This window comes from Pelodiscus sinensis, chromosome 4 (genome assembly GCF_049634645.1).
Source record: "Pelodiscus sinensis isolate JC-2024 chromosome 4, ASM4963464v1, whole genome shotgun sequence".
NCBI lineage: Eukaryota > Metazoa > Chordata > Testudines > Trionychidae > Pelodiscus > Pelodiscus sinensis.
Window position 1 is genome coordinate 45,745,230 of NC_134714.1, and position 21,700 is coordinate 45,766,929.

At 42.5% G+C, this 21,700-nt stretch overlaps 1 long non-coding RNA gene across 1 annotated transcript in view; it reads left to right on the forward strand.

Moving 5' to 3' along the window:
• LOC142829107 (uncharacterized) overlaps positions 1-16,411 on the forward strand; it is a 136,005-nt gene extending 119,594 nt beyond the window's left edge. The window contains exon 3 of the long non-coding RNA XR_012903395.1: positions 11,431-16,411. This is a non-coding gene — a long non-coding RNA (uncharacterized LOC142829107). The remainder of the gene's footprint in view (positions 1-11,430) is intronic.
• The last annotated feature ends 5,289 nt before the right edge of the window (positions 16,412-21,700 follow it).

Sequence of the window (21,700 nt, forward strand, 5' to 3'; positions counted from 1 at the left end):
TAGCACTTTAAAGACTAACTAAAAATGTGGATGGTATCATGAGCTTTCATGGGCACAGCCCACTTCTTCAGATGACACTATCTACATGTTTTGTTAATCTTTAAAGTGCTACCAGACTATTTGTTGTTTTTAAAGTTTTTCCTGTTACAGACTAACTGGGCTCCCCCTCTGAAGCTACTGAATTAGAGTGTTCTTGCTACAGGAAGCTGAAACAATGGTACTTAAGAACAATTTGTACCTTCTCTATCAGCTTCAGGTAGCTAGAACACTCTAAGGGTATGTCTACACTACCCTCCTAGTTCGAACTAGCGGGGTAATGTAGGCATACCGCACTTGCAAATGAAGCCCGGGATTTGAATTTCCCGGGCTTCATTTGCATAAGCGGGGAGCCGCCATTTTTAAAACCCCGCTGGTTCGAACCCCGTGCAGCGCGGCTACACGGGGCTCAAACTAGGTAGTTCGGACTAGGTGTACCGGTAGTTCGGAATAGGAAGCCTAGTCCGAACTACCTAGTTTGAGCCCCGTGTAGCCGCGCTGCACGGGGTTCGAACCAGCGGGGTTTTAAAAATGGCGGCTCCCCGCTTATGCAAATGAAGCCCGGGAAATTCAAATCCCGGGCTTCATTTCAAGTGCGGTATGCCTACATTACCCCGCTAGTTCGAACTAGCGGGGTAGTGTAGACATACCCTAATTGACTATTCCCCCCCCTTTCCCTTCTTTTTCCTTCTCCCCCCCATGCCCTATTTATTTTGGAACTGGACCATTAATAACTCTATTCATCTAAAGAAATGGGCTGTGCCCACAAAAGCTCATGATACCATCTACATGTTTTGTTAGTCTTTAAGGTGCTGCTAGTCTATTCATTGTTTTTTAGGTATGTAACAGTAAGAGGAAAGCCAGCAAAAGGACTTCAGTCAGGATGGTATATTGCCAGGCATATATAGTGTCAGACTGGCATCACTGGGTGTCCACCTACTTCATAATACAATTTTATATTCCCAAGAGAAACTCCCTTTAAGTGGCCCATCACTGAGATTTCATATACCTGATCATTTCTTCCAAAGAAGGCACGCACATGCTAAATTGATTTATGTATTGATAAATGTGTATTATAGTTTTATCTTCTATATAGAAAACAATTTAAAATTCACTATGGTCAATTCAGTCAAAAGTCTTTCTTTGAAAACATAGCCTGTCCAACTTACACAAGATTCAATAATTTGAGTCTTGTGGCTCTGCTGTAAATCATCAACGTGAAACAAAAGTGGGGGATAAGTCTGTGTTTATTAAGTTGGATTTCTCTGGAACTATGAACATACACTGGCCTCCCGACAGGTGCAGGGAGGGAGAGAGAAAGGAGGCAGTTGCCCTGGGGCCTAGTGATTTAAAAGGACCTGAAGCACTCCACACATTCTCTGGGTGGCTCTGTGTGTGTGTGTGTGTGTGTGTGTGTGTGTGTGTGCGCGCGCGCAGAGCGCATTGTGTGGGGGGAGGGGGAGAGCTAGCTGCACTCGGCCCGGCCCTTACTGCCTGAAGCCACACCCCTTATGGAAGTGCGGAGCCCCCCATCCCCATTGCCCAGTGGCTTGGTGAGACTGTCGGTCCCCCTGAACATACACAATTTCCTTTACACACCTAATTCCTTTTTTATTTTGAGAAGTGTTTGCTAAGCCTGGTAATCAATTAAACAAAGTTCATGTATACCTTTGCTAATTGTTCTGAGTTGATTGTTAATACTGCAGTAAGATAGAGCCGTCTCCATCTACAAGACTGGTAAGGATGGTACTTCTGTTTCTTCCGCACATTGCTGAGGTTAAGGGTGTAAAGTCAGTTTGATTTATTTATGCAGGCTCAACTGCTGCAGTGCCACCTGCTGAAGTATGCAGTAGGAATCCCTTTCTTATCTAAATATTCAGCTCATTTGCCTAATACACATGAAAAATTATGCTATTTTAAGAAAAATTACCAGAGCTGTCTACTTACCAAAGTTAACTGTGAGTACCCCAATATTGCACTGCAGACTGAAGTAAACATTAGGATGTCAGCCAAACAGAACCAAATATCTTTCTGTGGTTGTGTTTTCTGGTGGATAATTTCTATTAGTAAACATAAATAATATTGCTCAAGCCTCCATGAAATTGAAAATGCTCAAATCAAGTGCTGCAGCATAATAGCAAAAGTAGGAAAATTAATGCAACTAGCTAAGTCTATATTCTTTACCAATGAAGAAGAAAATAACTAAAAATAACAAAATTACAAGAGGCGATGGATGGGCGATCAATCGTTGCTGAGTATGATCATCTTCCATGAGAGTTGTGGACCCTCAGGTGGCTGATGAGGCCGATCCTTGAAACACAAGTTTTATTACAGTGAGGACAGATGTTTCCAGGTACAGCAAGAGGCTGTTGACCATGACTAGAAGCCTGTCTTTCTTCCTCTTGCGCCTCTTCTCCTCCTCAGCTTGTCTGCAGGCAAATTCAAAATGCAGGGAGCCATTGCATAGGACTTTCCATTTTGAGCAATCTTGGGCAAACGTCTCCCAAGTGTCAACATCAATGTTGCACTTCTTTAAGTTATTCTTTAGCAAGTCCTTATAAAGCTTCTGTTGTCCTCCCACAGGAGGATAATAGGAATATTATTCTTTCAGCTGAGAAAATAGGACATGTTTTGGGAGATAATGGTCTGGCATCCAAACAATGTGACCAGTCTAGCACAGTTGCTGATGGATGATCATTGCCTCGATACTGGTGGTCTTTGTTTCTTCCAAAACACTGAAGTTAGTGCTCCTATATTACCATTCGAATGTCAAGATCTTGCAGAGGCAGTGTTGGTGACACCTCTCTAGGACTTTCAAGTGATGTCTGAAAGTTGTCTAAGTTTCAGACCCATACAATCATGTTAGGAGAATGATGGCTTGATAGAGAAGAAGGTAGGTGTCTGTTTGAATGTTGTGATCTTCAAAAACCCTGTGCCATAAACAAGTAAAGGCTGCACTGGCACAGCTCAAACGATATTGGATTTCTATATTAATATCTGCCTGGGATGAAAGATAACTTCCAACGTAGAGAAAATGATCAACATTCTCCAGGGCATCTCCATTGATTTTAATAGATGGGGCATCGGGTACCTCATTTGTTGAGCTAGGTCTACACTGCAATGGTAAGTCGGAAAAAGAAATGCAATTTGTGGTATGCAATTTATGCTTTACTGTTGATAGAGGCTTTTCCAAAGGTGGCTCTGCAGAGCTGGCACGTATGGAGAGACAGCTTAAAAGCCAGCTCCCGGTGTGTGGAAGCTCCTGTTTGCCTGCCCCCCATGCTGCTGCCTCCATCGGAGACTGTGGTGGGTGGGGAGGCGGCTCTGCAGGAGCCAGCATGCACAGAGAGCTGGCTTAAAGGCAGGATCTTCACGAGCACCAGCCCAAGAGATAGTAAGGGGGGGTTGCGTGTAATCAATATGATTAACTGGTAAATCTAGGCTAATCAGTTAACTGACTACACACTAACATCCCTAATTTAGAAGAGTAAATGTTGAAGCATTGAGCTTTTGAATTTATGGCTTCACACAGGAAATCAATGGGACTACCTGCATTATGCACATGAGTACATTTTGCAGGATTGGACCTATATTTACTGTATTTTGATTAGTAAATCACTTTTATTTGTGGATTTTGATAGTTTCCACTCTTGAATATTTTCCTACAGCAGATCTCCTGTTTTAGAAAGATGCATTATGAACTGACAAAAGCTAGTAATTGAGTCCACCTATGGCACAATAACTGGAAAACACCAGTTCCACTTGATATAATAAAGGAATAATGACAATGGAAAGGAATGTTGTAACCAGCTCACAAACTCCATTGCTGCAATATAAATGTGAAAGTATTTATAGAAAAGGCAGAGTTGAGGACTTTACTTGCAAAGTGGAAGGCATTTGACTATCACAATGTCCAGCTTGTCATACCAAATCTACTATATATTTGAGAGACTTCATATGTCTGAATGTCTGTCCATCTATCTGCATGTCTGTTTGTTCCAGAATTCCTCATAAATTATAATAGCTAGGACCATCAAATTTGATATACAATTTCCTCTTATCATAACTTACAGTAAGATAAGGGTGTCAGGTGTCATGTTACTGGATTTTAAGGGGAGCAGCCAGATCACTGCTACACCCATGGGAGGGGAGTGTTTGCCCCAAATTCTGTAAAAAGGGGGCCATGTGAGGTATCAAATGAAAGGTGATGTTCTGTTGATTCAATATATGCTACTCATGTACTTGTATGATGTCTGTATGTGGAGTTATGAATATAGACTCTGTGCTTATACCGTGAATGTTCTCTGTCTGAGACTGAGCAATGGGCTCTGGACTGCCTGTTGTAAAGAGCAATTGTTCAATCAATGATTGTGCTAATTAGCGAGGCTCCACGAACAATGGCTCTCAAGGGGCCCAATACACACCTGAGGAATGCATCTGGAAAGCTGCAAACCAGCCAATGTCATAGCTGCTGGCATGGGACACAGGGATAGGTAACTTAGCCGTGTGATCCGCTCTAGCTTGGAAGGTACCAGGGATGGATATAAAGTGCCATGAGGCAAACTCCATCTTGTCTTCAATTCTGCTCCTGATCTCAGATGCAGACTTGCAAGGGACAGAGAGCCGGGAAGAATCAGGGACCCATCCTGACATAGGATGTATACCAAAGACTCTTAAGATAGCAGTTTGTAACATCTCTGGTGAGCGCCTGCATCAATAACTTGGGGTATGTCTACACTATCCCCCTAGTTCGAACTAGGGGGGTAATGTATGCATACCGAACTTGCTAATGAAGCCCGGGATTTGAATTTCCCGGGCTTCATTAGCATAAAGCCGGCGCCGCCATTTTTAAAAGCCGGCTAGTGCGAATCCCGTGCCCACGGACTAGATAGTTCGGATTAGGCTTCTAATCCGAATTATCTGTATGCCTCGTGGAACGAGGTGTACAGATAGTTCGGATTAGGAAGCCTAATCCGAACTATCTAGTCCGTGCCGCATGTAGCCGCGCGGCACGGGGTTCGCACTAGCCGGCTTTATGCTAATGAAGCCCGGGAAATTCAAATCCCGGGCTTCATTAGCAAGTTTGGTATGCATACATTACCCCCCTAGTTCGAGCTAGGGGGGTAGTGTAGACATACCCTTGGTGATTGGTGCATGTTATGTATTTTCTTTAACAACCTTACTCTTCACCTTTTCTTTCTTTTATTAATAAACCTTTAGATTTTAGATTCTGGCCCACAACATTTTGGCACCTCAGGCAGGGAGCTCAAATGACACCTCCATGCTTCCTTGCTGAACCAGCAGCAGACACAATTTTCTACACTCTGGGTCCTAATGAGGCCCCCCTCCCCACCCGCATACACACAGTTTGGCATCTGAGGTGGCCACCTCAGTTCGCCTCATGGTAAGGCCAGCTCTGTGGGCAAGATCCAAAGTATAAATTAACTGGGAACTGTGGCTGGTCTTCTGGGACCGGGAGAACCCGTTCGGGGTAGGTGAGATTGAGTTCTATAACCCCTCACCTGTGTGTTAAGCCCAGGGCTGATTGTGGCACAGGGAGAGAGGGAGTGTCTGAGGGGTTTTTCTCGTGAGGCTTCCTGCAGGCTGGATTGGCATCTGAAGCGCTCGGTGTGGCTGGTTTGTGGCCTACTTAAAAAAGGCCTCTAGTCAGGGATGGTAAGGAGCCCTAGTGTTGAGCAATTAGCCCTGAGCGGATGCCCTCAGCAGTGCCCAGACCCAGCCTGGTCCGTCACAGTGGCATAGTCAGCAGGATCCACAGATCTTGGTCAGTTGATCTTTGGATCAGGACCCCACACTGTTTTAAATTTGATTTTGGTATTGAGAGTTTGGGTGGTTAAAGAGCCGCTGCAAAGAATCAACAACTGTATGAGAGCATGGACAGAAGGGCTCTAGAAGTTTTGTGCTTGAAGAGAGGCATTCCCTTTAGAAAGAAAGCCTCTAACCCAGAACTGAGATGGTTGTTAGTAGCCAAAGAAATAGCTGAAAGAGAGCAGAAGCTAGCCAGAGAAATTGCTGAAAGTGAGCAAAAGCTAGCCAAAGAAGCTGCTGACAAAAGGCAGAAGCTAGAAGAAGAACTAGCGAAGAGAATGGCAGAACATGCAGAGAGAATGGAAGAGTCGGACAGAAGAATCAGACTAGCTGATGAGAGATCTGCCAGATTTGAACTTCAGCTAAAAAAAAAATAGAACTGAAGAGACTGCATCCTCCTGGGAGTTCAATGTATAACCGTGTGGGCAAGATCCAAAGTGTAAATTGACTGGGAACTGTGGCTGGTCTTTTGGGACTGGGAGAACCCATTCAGGATAGGTGATATTGGGTTCTATAACCCCTCACCTGTGTGTTAGGGCTGATTGTGGCACAGGGAGAGTTGGGGGCGTCTGAGGGGTTTTGCTCATGAGGCTTCCTGCTGGCCAGATTGGCAGCTAAAGTGTTCAGTATGACTGGTTTGTGGCCTATTTGGGAAAGGCCTCCAGTCAGGGGCTGTAAGGAGCCCTAGTGTTGAGCAAGTCACTCTGAGTGGTGCCCAAACCTGGCCCGGTCTGTCACACCAGGAAAATGGGAAGTGCGTGGAACAGGATTGCTTCTCATTAAACCATACAGAAAAGAGATAGAATTACCAGGCAGGTGAAAGGGGCTGGAAGGGGGCATGTCCCCACCCTCTGGGACTGCCCCAGCCTCTAACCTTCCCCCCACCCCAGGCACATTTTATGGAAGTCAGGGTGGGGTCTGAAGTTCCCCTCCCCTGATTAATGTGGGAACATTGCTGGCTGTTCCCCTTTGTATGGAAGAGAAGGGAAAGTACACAGTTTGCTGCATTCTTCACTCTGGCTGGGGAGTGCATGGGGCATACAAACTCAGACCTGCCCCAGCCAGGGGACATACACCCCTCCCCCAGTTGTGCCTTTTTGAACTGCACAGCCTTGGAGAGATGCTTCTCACCTGGCCCCAAACTGCTGCGGTGAGAGAGGCCTGGGATTGTCCTCTCTCTCCGGGAAAGGCTGCATACTGAACTCCTCATCCCCAGACCCACCCCAGAGCAATGATTTACATGCAGCCTGTACATTCTCATTTTATTTTCCAAAAAACAAAGATTAATTGAATTAACTACCCGAGCAACTCCAGGTAAATCTAGTGAGAAGATAAAATTAATAGTTGGGTTCTAGCCAACACTAGCCAACCACAGATTTGCATATTAAGAACCTAAGTGCAGGAATATGATGCTGCATTGTGCCATGACCAAAAAGCTGAATGTATGAAGAACAGATTAAAGATTTGCTTTTGTCAGCCACACTTCACACATGTAAATATATGCTGCTATTTCTGAATAAAGCTAAATATACTTTTCTGAATCAATGTGCTTCTTTAACTGGAATTTATTTTTTGCTTTTGTACCCAATAGACCATTATTCTGTGTGGCATAGCTCCCCTGGGAAATTAATTCTCTAAGTATTGTCTTTTCTATAAATGCCTTTGCTTCACCTTGGCATTTACGATTGCAGCAGTAGGACACTATGCTATCACAATATTATGTGACACTGACATTATCCTGGGAGATCTCAGGGGCATAAAATGGTGATGCAACCAAGTGGCACTTAGTGTACAGTTATTCTGGCTCTTAACTTACTATATTTTAATCAAGTGGGAAAAATTAATAGCGCACAGATGAATATCAAAATTAATATAGCAAATCCATTGGGTTCTATGCTTCCTTCTTGTGCGTGGCATGGCAGGGAGCAAACAAGTGTTAATCATATGTAATATGAACTGAGGGGGTCTTGCAGAGGGGAAAGGCTGTTATATGGCACGCTCCACACCTTATAATAAATCATCAGCATGTAGATCTTTATTATTAACTAGCCAATTAGCCCGTCATAAGACAGGGTTTTCAGGTCTCTCCTCCACGTCCGTCTTCTCTCCTGAGCCTCCGGTCTCTTGCTCTGTGTCTCTTTCTCTCTCTCTCCTCCTCCTACTGCCTCTCCCTCTCTGTCTCATCTCTCTTCCACCTTCTGCTTCTCTCTCCGTCTCTCTCTTTCTCTTCTCCCCTTCCTGCCTCTCACTCTCTCTCCACTCTCCTCTGTCTCCATCGGGGATGCACACTCGTCCAGGCCCCGCCCCCTGGCTGTGTACATCACTGCCCCGCTCCCTTCGCCTCCTGCCGTGGTGCTCAGCTGACTTCTGCGCCGCTCAGCCAGGCCGCCGTGGGGGAGCAAGCGGCACAAGCGGCCATTTGGGCCCCGCACTCCCCATGTATGCACCTCATTGCAGCAGGAGTAACAGTTAATCCGAACTAAGGAGTTAGTTCGGATTAACTTCTGACTGCTGCATGTAGCCACGGGCAGTCAGTTCGAACTAAGGGGATTTTAAAAATGGTGCCTGCCCGGGAACATGCAAATGAAGCCCAGGATATTTAAATCCAGGGCTTCATTTGCAAGTTCAAATGCCTACATTAGCCACCCTAGTTCGAACTAGGGGGCTAGTGTAGACATACCCAAAGAGCCAAAAGAAACAGGAGAATAAGGAAACATATTTTCAAAACTGGAACTTGTGCATTGGTAAATTCTGTACATGGTCTAGAATGTATGTGAACTTTTTGTGAACCTTATAAAAGTGCTGAATGTTCAATTATTCTCTGACAGTTTGCAGCTGAATGATTGAAAGATATTAAGGTGCACTGGAGAGGGGAGATGCAGTCCTTTGCAGATGCGGTACCCTCTGTTTCAAACAGGCTTGATTTTTACTGCCTTCTCAAAAAATGTGTAGTTCTGATCTAGTTTTTTTTATGTGGATTGTTATAATAACAAGAGTGTCTTCTACTTAGGTGGCAGCTGGGAATAAATGTCATGTGCCACAGTACAGTCTCTGTTCCAGAAATGATGTTTTGAACAGGGCCTGCTCACAAATATACCCCACTCACATTCCAGCCAATAACTTATTTTGTTCTATAGACCTTTCCATGCCTTTCCCATATGATCACACTTATACACTTAACAACAGTGCCATACCTCATTTACATTCCTAAAATAATCAAGGTCTAGAGATAAGATATTACATCTAAACTAACGCAATTCATGCACACAGACCATGAGTTACAAAAAGAAGTTTACCCAAAAAAACAGATGTGGGGCCAGCTGCTCAGCTAGTGTCATCAGCAATCACTCAAGGCTGAGGATGATCTTTCACAGGTTTTATTTTTCATGGGTCCTTTTGTGACTGTGGAGACGGATCCTTGAGCCACAGGCTCATTGCAGGTGGTGTTAGCAGATGGGGTTGGTACACAATGTCTACATGACAGTTGTCTTTTCTTTCTTTTCTAGCATTTTTTTGCAGAGGATAAGGGGTTTTTCCTCAAAAGCAAATGTTCCCTCTGTGACAAGTCTTTGCCATTTATCCCTATCCTCTGCTGCTATCTCCAAGTGTGTGGTGTCAATGCCACATCTCTTGATGTTTATCTTGAGGGTATATTTAAAGCGTGTCTTTTGGCCTCCCTATTTTCTCTTCTCTTTGTTGAGGTGGGTGTGCAGAAGCTATTTTGGAAGTGTATATCTGGCATGCATACACAGTGTCCACTCCTCCTCAACATTAGAAATGTTGGCTTCTGTGAGGATACTGACAAAATACAACAGTCCTCCCACAGCTTGTTGAAGATCTTCCAAAGAAAGTGCTGGTGCTGGTATTCCATGTTTTTCAGGTATTTTCTATAGCTCACCCAAGTCTCACCGCTGTAGAGGAGAACTGGAATTACAACCATTTTATAAACTAGAAGTCTAGTGTGCGTTCTGATACTGTGCTTGTTCAAAACCTGGGTAGACAGTCTGCCAAAGGCAAGGTTGGCGCAGCGGATTCTGGGCTGAATCTTGACATTTATGTTTGCCCTCTGTGAGAGAGGGCTGCCAAGACAGGAAAAGCATTCTATATTTTCCAGTGCTTCTTTGTTAATGTAGATCTTCCTTGCTGGGTCTGATAATTGATTGGGTAATGGCTGGTGGAGAACTTCTGTCAGGCTTTTGTAAACTTCAGAGAAACAGGCTGTTTGTAGATGCTCCCTTTGAGTGTGCAGCTACAGCACCATCATCTGGGTGCTAGAGTTCAGTTATCATTGCCTTTAGTTCTGGACAGAGACCATGGGCAGTGGGTGAATGGCAAGCTTGGGGAGTCTAGGCCCAATCCCGCCCCTTCTGTCAAAGCCCTCCTCCCACAGTGGCCACTGGCCCCTGCCTAAGGCTAGTCCCCTCCCCCAGTGCTGGGTAGCCACACAGCCCCAGGCAACTTTACTCCTCCAGCCCCAGAGCGCCACATGGTCCTAACCTTCCCAGTTTGACACCTGGCTGGCCGCTCCTCTGAAAGTCCCCCTTCAAGCTGAACCATCGGCCCCAGCACCATGCCCAGTTGCTTCACTATCCCCCCAGGACATTGCAACATGGCCCCAATACTGGAGCCCTCCCAGTTCTGGACAGCCCCAGAAGGCCCCCTAGAGAACAGCCTAGGCAGGTAGGAGGGGGCCAGGCCTCAGACAAGCATGGATGGACGGGACCACCCATTTATATTTGGAAAGGCACTGTCTTTCCTTGCTATCACTACCCACAACCCATGACAGAGTGAAGAAAGGTTGAAGAGGTTGTTGTCAGTCCGATATTGGATACCAATGTCCTGTGGTAGATGGTCTTGGGTTAATATTTTCATAGCTGCTAAGAAAATGGAGAAACGGGTGGATGCTAGTACACAGCATAGTTTTATGCCCATTCAGCTAGCATAAATTAACTTCAAATAAGAACCTAGATGTAGATATAAATGCAAAGCTGAGCAAGCAGTAGGAATCATTGTTTCCTTTCCAGGCCAAGAACTTCCATTGTACACTCATTTACGTCTGCTGAGTATCTTGCTCAAGCTATTATGAAAGCAGGTGTTTCTGAATAGGACTAGCCATTTAAATGGCCAGAGTGAACAGCATAAAATAGAGCCTGATAACATGATTATTTACTTTAGAAAGAATAAAATGAGAATAAGAAAAAAAGAAAATGGAAATATTAACTAGACTAAGTAGTCTTAATTTTAAAAAAGACATGAGCCCAGGGCCACACACTGGTGGCCACAAATGAACCTTTTTTGATTGGAATAGAACCCTATGAACCACTGTATGTCTGTGTCTGGGGATTTGTCCAATTCTGCACAAAGGAATTTAGGTGCTTTGGAAAATATTACCCTTAAAGCCTAATTAGATGTCCAACTGCATGTCCATATGCATACCCACTTAATTTGTGGTAGCAGGTACAGTCCTTTTGTGTGCAGGTGTAGGCATGCAATTTGGCATGGTCCTCAGCTTATGTCCTTTTGAAAACTGATGCCAGTACATCTTTTCTGTTTTTAATATTACAGGGAATTTCCTGCCAGAAACATGAAATGTTTTGACCATGTTATTAAGAAAAAAGGAACCCACAGCTATCAACAGCATTTTGACAGAACAGATACCCACAAAAGACTGGTAGACTGAGAATCTTCAAAGGTGCTGTTTAGGTCTGACTAGATTGGTCACTTTCTTAATTCCTTGCTGTACTATACTGACTCAAGTTAAATAATAAAGGATGCTATCAATGTTCTGTTTGTAGCACAATTTAAACTCTAAAATACACAGTCCTTTATTTCCTTACATATTACAGAAGAATGTTTCTTATAAGCATATATTACACAAAAATTGCACTATTGTATATTAGTCATGGAAAGATGTTTCATTTTAAGTCATCTGGTGTGTCTGTTGACAATGCAGGATTGTTCCCTACACTGTATTTAATTAGGCAATTAGGTAATTAGACAAATTGCATAAATTCCTTATTTATATACTTGAAACAGACAGAAACTAAGAAAAAACTGTGATACTTTGAAATTGTAGACCATTTTTAAATGGTAAACCTGCAAAATATTTATCGTTTGGTTTACAGAAAAATACAACTATAGGGTGACATTCACACTTTGCAATCACTTCTACTATCTCAAGCCATTATTTTCACCCGAACTGTGAGCTGAAGCCATGGTAACTTAGGTTAAATGAAGCATGTCAACTGGAAAAATCTTACGATGGGTCTGAAAATAACCCTTATTATTACTCTGTTCACACAGTATGCAGGGCTTGTGCCAGACAGTATACTTAACACTCTTTGTGACACTGCACCCCATATTCATCAGAGTGCTATCATTATGATATGATTATGACTCATTTTGTTCAAGATAAGGTGTCTATGAAAAAAATTATGATTTGCTGAACATGATTATCCTTTTATATATATGAATAATATTTGTATCAGAAATTATGAATATTAACTATGTGTCTCTATTTCAACTGTGGTTACAGCTGGTATGACACCAACTAGGCAAGATGCTGCCAGTCTAGACAGCAGGTTGGGAAAGGCATAAAGTATGTGCCATTAAGGGAAACAGTAGATCTTAGGAGAAGCGTATCCCATATCTGGTGAGTCTTCCTGAGAACACTGACTCAGCAAGGCATGCAAGAGCATGTGACCAGACCACATGACACCGAACTCCATTTTGGTGTCTGTATTTTTCCACAAACTGGGTGGGAACTTAGCTTGGAACGAAGGTTTCCCACCATATGGAGAAATTACTTAAAGTGGAGAATGATATCATGATTGGTCTTCACTCCCTCACAAATCAACACCTTAAAGAATCTGTGGAAGAATTTGGAACAGGAGAGGGGAACCCAGGCTACACAGCAATTGTAACCTCTGCCTCACGAATCTGCAACCTTGCTTGTATCATCAGTCAGGGTGAGAGAGGTTGCTAATTCAAATCCTATCTATCTAGCATATTAGGCTCTACTTCATTTTTTTATTTGCTAAATAGTCTTTGATCTGTGTTTATATATATATATATATATATAAAACAGTTAAAAAGCACTTAGACAGGTCTCATGCATGTTCAGTAAAAAATAAAGATTTCATTGTTTCATTTCCTGTGGCTTTATGATGTTGTGTTATTTTTGTTTGAAACTCTTTACAGGTGTAACTAGAGGATAAGTCTCGGTACCAGTCTATTATCAACTAAGTAGATTGTCAGTTTTGCAGAAGTTTTTCTTCCAGGCTGAAAATGTGCAAGTTTACAAACAAGCCTAAATAGAAAATTTCATGAGAGTCAGTCTAGTCACTTTGAAAAATACAGTTATCATGATGAATAAAATCTGGCAGGTTTAACTCAAAACTAGTGGAGTTTTAGAGTTAGGAATGACGTGGCCAAAATAATAAGGCAATGATAAGTGTGTCTGCATCAAACTTCAGACTCATATGAATATAATGTTGGATTTGGGGGTTGCTCATTCATAGAACCCAACCTATGCTCATTAGAAGATTTTTATGATCTGCAAAAATCTAGAAAACTCGCAAATACCCCTTCCTGGTTTTGGTCTTCCTTATTCATCTGCTTATTCTCAACAGACATTCCATACAGCCCAGAAATTCCCAATTATAACTGTGATGCTGAAAGATGAGGTCAAGCCAAAGCCTTAGGACTGAGATATCCAACCACTTCTGAAGCAGGAGCCACTACAGTGGCTGCTGCTATAGGAACAAGCCACACTCAACTGGCTAAATAGCCACATACGGCTAGTGGCTAGTGTGTTAGACACCATGGCCTTCGGATGATTCACTTGTGCATCAATATGAAAGAAGTGTTAAAATACTTATAGTGTATTTAGACCAATTCACTTGTGTGTTAGTATAGATCAAAAGATATTAATTGTATTAACTAATTGTATTAATTGTATTGACTACTGTATATCCGATTTGCTATTATAATTCATTTATATTATATATGTCCCAGTGATTAAATAACCCTAGCTCAAAGGTCTGTTAATGTAAGAATGTATTAAAACTTCATGAAAACTAATGGAATGTTACTTGCATTGTTGTCACTTATTTATTTCTATTATGATTTAATTGCAATGACAGGCATTTACATGATGTATATCACTGTAAATTACTTGTTAAAGATATCTTGTGAATGCAAAGAAAATAGAATGGTATTTTCAAAGCAAATAGCCATGAAGTGATTGGAAACACATCAGATTGTTATCTGTAAGATGAAGCTGTAAAATGGATTTCAAGGGAAGGTCCTTTATGTCTAGACTATTTAGATTCCATGAGGGTGAAAATAATTAAATGAGCAGACAGAGATCCCAAGAGTTATTCTGGTTACTCTGTGAGACATTTGAAGACTGGCAGTTTATTACATCTATACTAGCACTTTGGACATACATACTTTGATTTCTCATTAATGTATTTTACCTGCTTAAACCTGTTAGTAGCACTCATTCCTTTTTCTTAGCTAATAAATCTTTAGTTTATTAGAGAGTTGGCTGCTAGTGTTGTCTTTCCTGTGAGACTGAGGGCGCATCTTGACTGCAGGGTTTTTTCAGAAAAACATCCATTTTTCCAGAAAAACTTCACTTATGTCCACACTGCTATTGCATTCTTTCAAAAGAAAAATGAAAGAACATAGGGGTTTTTATGACATTGATAAACCTCATTCTACGAGGAAGAATGCCTTTTTCAAAAGAGGTCTTTCAGAAAAAGGCGTGTGTGGATGTGGAAGAAGGAGTTCTTTCGAAAGAAGAAGAAAGAGGAAAAAACACAGGTGCCCTGGTGGCCCCTCCGTCCATAGTAATCACAGCTTAAATGCAAGAGAGTGTCCATTCACTGTGGATGCTATCTTTAGAAAAAGCAGATTGCGCTTTGGCAGTGTGGACTCTCTCTCGTTTAGAAGAAGTTTTTTCGGAAGATCTCGTCTGGAAAAGCTTCTTCTGAAAGAAGTCTGCAGTGAAGATGTACCCTGAGGGTACCAGTTGATCTGGGGGAAAAAGCAACTGATCCTTTTGGATTGGATGTAACTTCTGGCTTATGTGACTATTATCACTAAGTCCAGATTGTCTGGACAGCAGAACTGTCTCGAGGGCCTAAAGCAGGGGTGGGGAACATCAGTCCAGGTGCCGGATGTGGTTCCTGAGGCTCAGGGTCCCCCTAGCATTGGGGAGCCCGTGCTGGCACTCCTCTCCCCTCCCCCACTGCCCCACCATGGGGCGGGAGCATGCAAAAACCACTAGGCTGGGCCTCCTACGCTCTGGTGTGGGAGGGGAATGAGGGGAGTATCTTTCACAATCAGCTCGGGGCCATGACAGTGAGGGTTGTTGTTAGATATTTTATCTTTTGGTTCTCACTTGTGTGCGGCCCCCAGTTGATTTTTCTGTAGCTCACTGGCCCCCGATCCAAAAAAGATTCCCTACCCCTGGCCTAAAGGAACTATCTGTGATTCTCTGGTAAGACAGAGTTTTATATTGACCTGGGTTTGTGGCCAGTCCTTTGGGATTGGAAGTACCCATTATTTGAATAAACTGGTTTTAAAGAACCACTCATCTTCAAATTCAGTGTTTTGGGGTTCATATAGGGGCTGGAATGCCTAAGGGAACTGCTTTTATGACTTCTTATTAGCCAGTGTGGTGAGACAGAAGTTTACTTTTGTTGCTGGTTTGGTATAGCTAATGGGAGGATAATCATCAGTTGGGGGGTATATTTGCCCTATTTCTTAGCAGTTTGTCCTGATTTTGGTATTCTCCATTGTGACCCACAAGGGCATGGTTACAACTTCAAAAGGTTCCCCTATAAGTGGTATGATGGTTACAGAAAAGGCAAAGTTACTCTATCAAGAAATGTATCCAAACAAAGGTGAGGACCATTTTAAAGCAAGCACAGGGTGGCTCTGTTGATTTAAAAATTGGCATGGAACACAGCAGCTGAGGATGAAAGGAGACTCTCTGACAGATTATAATGCTGCTGGTGAAGGACCAAGTGTTTAACTGTAATGAGATGAGCCTGTATTGGCACCTGCTTCCAAACAAGACTGGCAGACAGTTCATAAAAATAGCAAAGAATTTCAAATCCAGTAAAGATCAGGCCACCTTGATGGTTATTGCTAACACAAGTGGAGATTTCTGTCTCCCATTGCTGTTCATTCACAAAAATGTGAAACCTTGCTGCTTTGCAGACATCACTATGTCAGCTCTATCTGTCCATTAGTATGCAGCGCATGGACACATAAAGACATTTTCTCCAAACTATTTATTAAATCTTTTGGTCCACTTCTGAAAGATTAGCTTGCATCAAAATTTGTACCTACTGATGCTACTGATGGGTAATGCTCCATCTCATGCTGACATTGAAAATCTATCAATGGAAACCAAAAGCATTTGTGTTTGGCAGCAAATATCACAAGCCTCATACTGCCGGAGGACTGAGGCATTCTGGAAAACATGAAACATTAATACAAGTGAAATCTCTTATGGTGATTTATTTTTGAGATCAATGCAATTGGAATCATACACAGATTTTTTGAAACATCTGGTACTCCAAGATGCTGTCTACATGTGTGCTGAGTCCTGGAGTGAGATTGGCCTGAGTCTTTGAGATGATTGTGAAAAAAAACTCTGATAGTGTATTGATAACACTAATCCAGATAATTTGGAAAACAATGTCAGATAGAGATAAATCAAATAATTTTTTCTGAAAAGTGATAGCTTTTGCGTATCACTTTGGAGGAACAGGAGGCAGGGCCATCCCTGTACATACGCATTCTATGCCACTGCATGGGGCACCCAAATATTTGGGGCACCACCAGGACAGCAAGTAAGAGCATGTGCTGACCCACTTCTACCTACTTTCTCAGTGATGCCCCAAATTATGGTCATGGGATCATGTTTTGCTCTTCCTAAAATGCTGGGGAGGGGCAATACCATTGGTGGAAAGGGTCAGACTCCAAGAGACGCAGATCTGAGCAGCAGTCTCTGCAGCAGTGGGGCACTTAACTACTGCAGAAGCTGGACACTTAACTACCGCACTGCTGGACTCTCCCAGCTGTTGTGCTGCACTGATGCCAAGGGATGAGGAGAGTGTGGGGGGGGCCTGGCTGGGGGCAGGAAAAAAGTCACACTGGGGAGGAGCCGCGGGAGGGGCGGCATAGCACAGGGCCCCATACACTCCAAGGCCACCCCTGACAGACGGAATAGCTAAATGTGGATAAACATAAGAATGGACACTTGAGACTTAACAACATGAGATAACTGCTGAATTGGTATAAGAAACAGCATGACCTGCTAGTGACATTGATAACAACAAGAGTGAGGAGAGTGCCAAGAAGATCCCATACATACAAGCAGAAGAATGCTTTGTTACCTGTCTTCAGTGGCTTGAACAACAACTTGAAGTCACACTGATGAAAATAAAGGTCCTACAAAAGCTATGCACCTTGGCAGCAAGAAAGTGTGTTAGCAACCTCAAGAGAGACCATTCAAGATTTTTTTCAGGTCTACATAGTTTGTCCTGTAATATCTAAGTGCTGGTACATTTTGATGAAGCAATTTCTTTAGTGCTATTTGTATGGACATTGAAATCAATGGGCTTTTCGTGCTAGCATTTTTTCATGCATAATGAATACAAAAAAGACGGCAAGAGAAATTACTTAAAATTGAAATACATAAATGTGTCAAACATAAACTATTAAAAAAAAGACAGTTTAAAAAAAGACTTGACAAGGTAAGAAAACTTTCTGTGCTTGTTTCATTTAAATTAAGAAGACTTAAAGCAGCATGTTTCTTTTACGTAATGAAGTTACAAACTGTATTACATCAATATTTCATTGTACATTTTTGAAGAATAGCCATAATGTTTTGTCCAGAGTGACAAACATTTCAGAGTTATGAACAACCTCCATTCCTGAGGTGCTTATAACTCTGAAGTACTACTTTGGAATATACCACGTTTGGGGAATCTGCCATGTTTTTAGACAGTCTGACCTAAGAGTTGCACACTCAGTTCTGAACCACTCTAGACAGTGTGAAAAATTACATCCTTATATTAGAGCTGTCTTCATGGTTGGGCTTCCTTCACTCACAGATCCACGCGAAAGCTCAGTGATTCCTTCTCAAGGGGTTTTTCCGCGTGCAAAGCTCTTTAGGATGCTGCTGCCTTTCCAATCCCAACTGATCTTCTGGGGAGACTAGCTTCCTTCCAATCATCTTGTAGTAGGAGCAGAAATGACTCCTGCTTCTTTTGCCAAAGAATTCAAGGGCAGAGACAAATAACAATTAATGGTAACATTTGCTTTTCCACTGTTCTCCACTGTCTCCAAGCGGGAGGATATTTCTTTTTCTTCTGAAGCATAACCTGGTTGTGTGACAGGCTGCATATATATTCTGATCTCCCAGGTTACTCTGGCTCACTCTTACATGTTAATTTTTGCTTTATTATTATTGATACCAGTGAATAATTCTCTGTGCTTCTTTATTTACTTTGACAGAATGGATCTGTGTCTTGATGCACAGTAAAGCATAATGCTAAGAATCTTGCAGAAAAAACAAGATTCATGTCTCCTTGTTAAAGTGCAAAAAAAAGTCTAATTTAAATTAGAAGCATTTGTTTTAAAAAGATTTTGAATGAGTTTATTAACCTATTTTGGAGTTAAGACCTAACTGTAAACTAGTTTTAATAGTTAATTTAATTTAACATAATTTGATTTTTAAACAAGTTAAAGGAGCTTCAGGCTATGGATCTAAAGAACTGAGATTCCAAAGCTTACTGTTTCTGAAGGCAACAAAGAACTATACCCTGAGTTTTACAGTATGAGTACTTGATAATTTTTAGCAATAGCTTTATATTAAAAAACACCATAATGAAGAAAGAGGCAGTTCTTAGTCGCAAAGTGTCCCTCCTCACCCCCTTCCACCTGCAGTCCTCCCAGCCCACATCTCCAGTGTCTTACCAGGGAAAGGGGGTGAGGGCTTAGGAGCTTGCCCCATTTCTCCCGGGGCACCTACCACAGAGAGGATTGAGGTATGGGGATTTGCCCCACTCCACTCACCTGCCCACTAAGCCCTTTCTCTACAACGCTACTCCTCACCTGAAGCACCAAGCAGAGGAAGTGGGGTATGCCACCATACTCTGACCCTGCTCCCTGGCAAGAGCATCTGGCAGTTGGGGTGGGTCTGGGTGTGGGGACCACACATTTTTCGGATGCCCTCAATTGGCCAGGGTATGTGGGCATAGATCCTATTGGCCTAATAGCTTATCCACTGCTGTTTCTGTTGTGCCTGTAATATTGCCTCTTTGAAAAACTGTCAATTCTTCTGAACATTTTTTGTCCATGACACTTGAAAAACTCAGAGAACAAGTAGGGAAAGTCCACTTTTTTTAAACTCTGTTTTCTTTATTTTGCTGCTCTCACTCCTTCCTTTCCTACAGTTATGAAATCTGTAGGTTGTTCCAAATACATTTCAAGAACTTACTGGACATTTTGTGCTTTTCCATGTTACTTTTCCAACAAATATATAGGTAGTTAAAGTCCCTCATTACTTCCAGGTCTTGTGTTTTGAGTATTGTGTTAAGATTATTTGTTCTAGAAATGCATCACTCATTTCCTCTTCCTGATTTGGTGGTAAGTAATCTCCTGTCAAGAAATTGTTCCTGTTATGTCCCCTTTTATCTTCACTGAGAGACTTTCTATTGGTCTGCCTCTCACCTCCTCTTTCTGGATTTCAGAACAAGTATATATATTCTAGATGAATAATGCAATACCTCTCCTTTTCCCCCCATCTGTTCTTCCTGGACAAACTATATCCCTCCCTGTCAATATTGCAGTCATGAGATTTATTCACCAAGTCTCAATGATAACAGTTAAGTCATAAATTAGCTTTTGTACTAAGATTTCCAGTTCTACCTATTTATTCTCCATACCATTTGCATTTGCATATAGACATCTAAGATTTTGAGCTGATTCCCCCACTATTTCCCTCGCTTCTGTGACCTGACTATAATTTTTCATCCTCCTCCCCAGCATCTAGTCGTCTGCTAGGGTCACCTTCCTCCCCTCCCCCACACTTACTGTGGGCTTTTGTCACCTCTTTTCCTCACAACAGCTGCTGGTGCTCCTGCTTGCTGAAGAAAGGAGGCTTTGGAGCTCCCTTCACTGCAAGGGCACTGCTATTGCTAACCCTGGTTGATAAGAGAGCTCTGGACACTCTCCCCAACCGTTGGCCAGTGCTGCTTCTCCTGGCCCGGAAGGATATTCTAGTTCCCTGAGACTAAGTGATAGTGAGAGAAGTAGATTCCCAAGCTTCTTTCTCTCTCCACCCTCTTACACACTGCACCTCTTCCTGAGCAGGAGAAGGCCTGTTGTTCCTTTTTACCAGCAGGAGCAGACTCTCCATTGTTCTCCTTCCCTTTTCTCTTTCTCTCCTAACTCTTCTTTCTCTCTATGTAACAAAGGACTACCGGAGTTTGATATTATAAATTCAAGCATAGGGCCTCATTCCCAGGTGCAGTAAATATCTCTTTATTCTGGTCTAATATCACAAGGGTATAAATGGCCATGGAGACTTTCCTACACAGCATGGAACCAGCATCTGGACTCTATACAACAGCCCTACTCCCAGGCCCTAGCACAGGGAGCAAATTGGGGCTATGTCAGGGATATGGTTGGAGCACCCCGGACTAAAGTTATTCTCTGCTTCCTAAGGAAAATAGGGACATTGAAAAGAAGAGCACACAACGTAACAACAGCTACGATTTATTTCCATCTTAAACCAAGGACTGGGCAGGCCTCGGCATAGCTCAGAGCACAAAGGTGGCTTACATCTACCTTTACTTTCCTGCTGCATTCATGCCCCAGGGGAGAGTCAGGTTCTTAAGATTTAAACTTGTGCTCAGACAGACATTTGTCCCTCACGCAGAAAAGTTAGAAAAGTTAGAGTGCACACTGATGGTGGCAATAATTCAAGATTAGACTAGTAAATGTGGTGCAGTTAATACATTTTTATGGGAATGGGCATAACAAAGAGTCAGCGTTCCCCAAACCAATTGCCATAATCCTGACAGAGAAGAAACTAAACAATCATGACAGGCAGTTGAACCCATCCTTTGAATTAGGGTGGTGCATCCCTATGCAATTACCATGTATGAATATGATGAGATAAACAAATTTAAACTCTGGCTCCAGCCAATAAATAGTACAATAGCCTATTTTTCCTAGGAATGCTGCCAGAAAGAGGCTTAAAATAGTCTAAAATTTCCCAATCCTGTTTAATCTCTACTTTTCCTAGAGACATTAAAAACTGTAGTGGCTCTGTCAAACCCGTTTCTTAGTTGTGGGTAACTCACCTTGCTTACCGAACAGAAAACAATGCCTTGTGATGTCTATGACCAATCAGAAGTCAGCAATTACACTATTTCAAATGTTAAAGAGTATGATACTTCGCCCCAAACTCTGCAGTAACTGATAAAGCTGGCTTGCCAGGAGGATGCAAATTCTGAAAATTTTTCTGTTGACCTGTGCCACTCCACAGAAGAATTCTGGCCAAGTCAGCCATTTTGCCTCCCAAGACTTCTTCCTAATTCCTCCAGCACTACCACCAATTTTAACCAATGGCTTGAAGTCACAGGCTAACCCAGGGTGGGCGATAATTTTTTACTGCAAGAATTTGGAAAGTGGTCAAGGGTCACACTCTTCCATATTAATGAAGGAGGTGCGGGGTCTGGGATGGAAGTTTGATGCAGAAGGGAGCTTGCAGAAAGAGAGTGGGATGCAGGAGAGAGTGTGG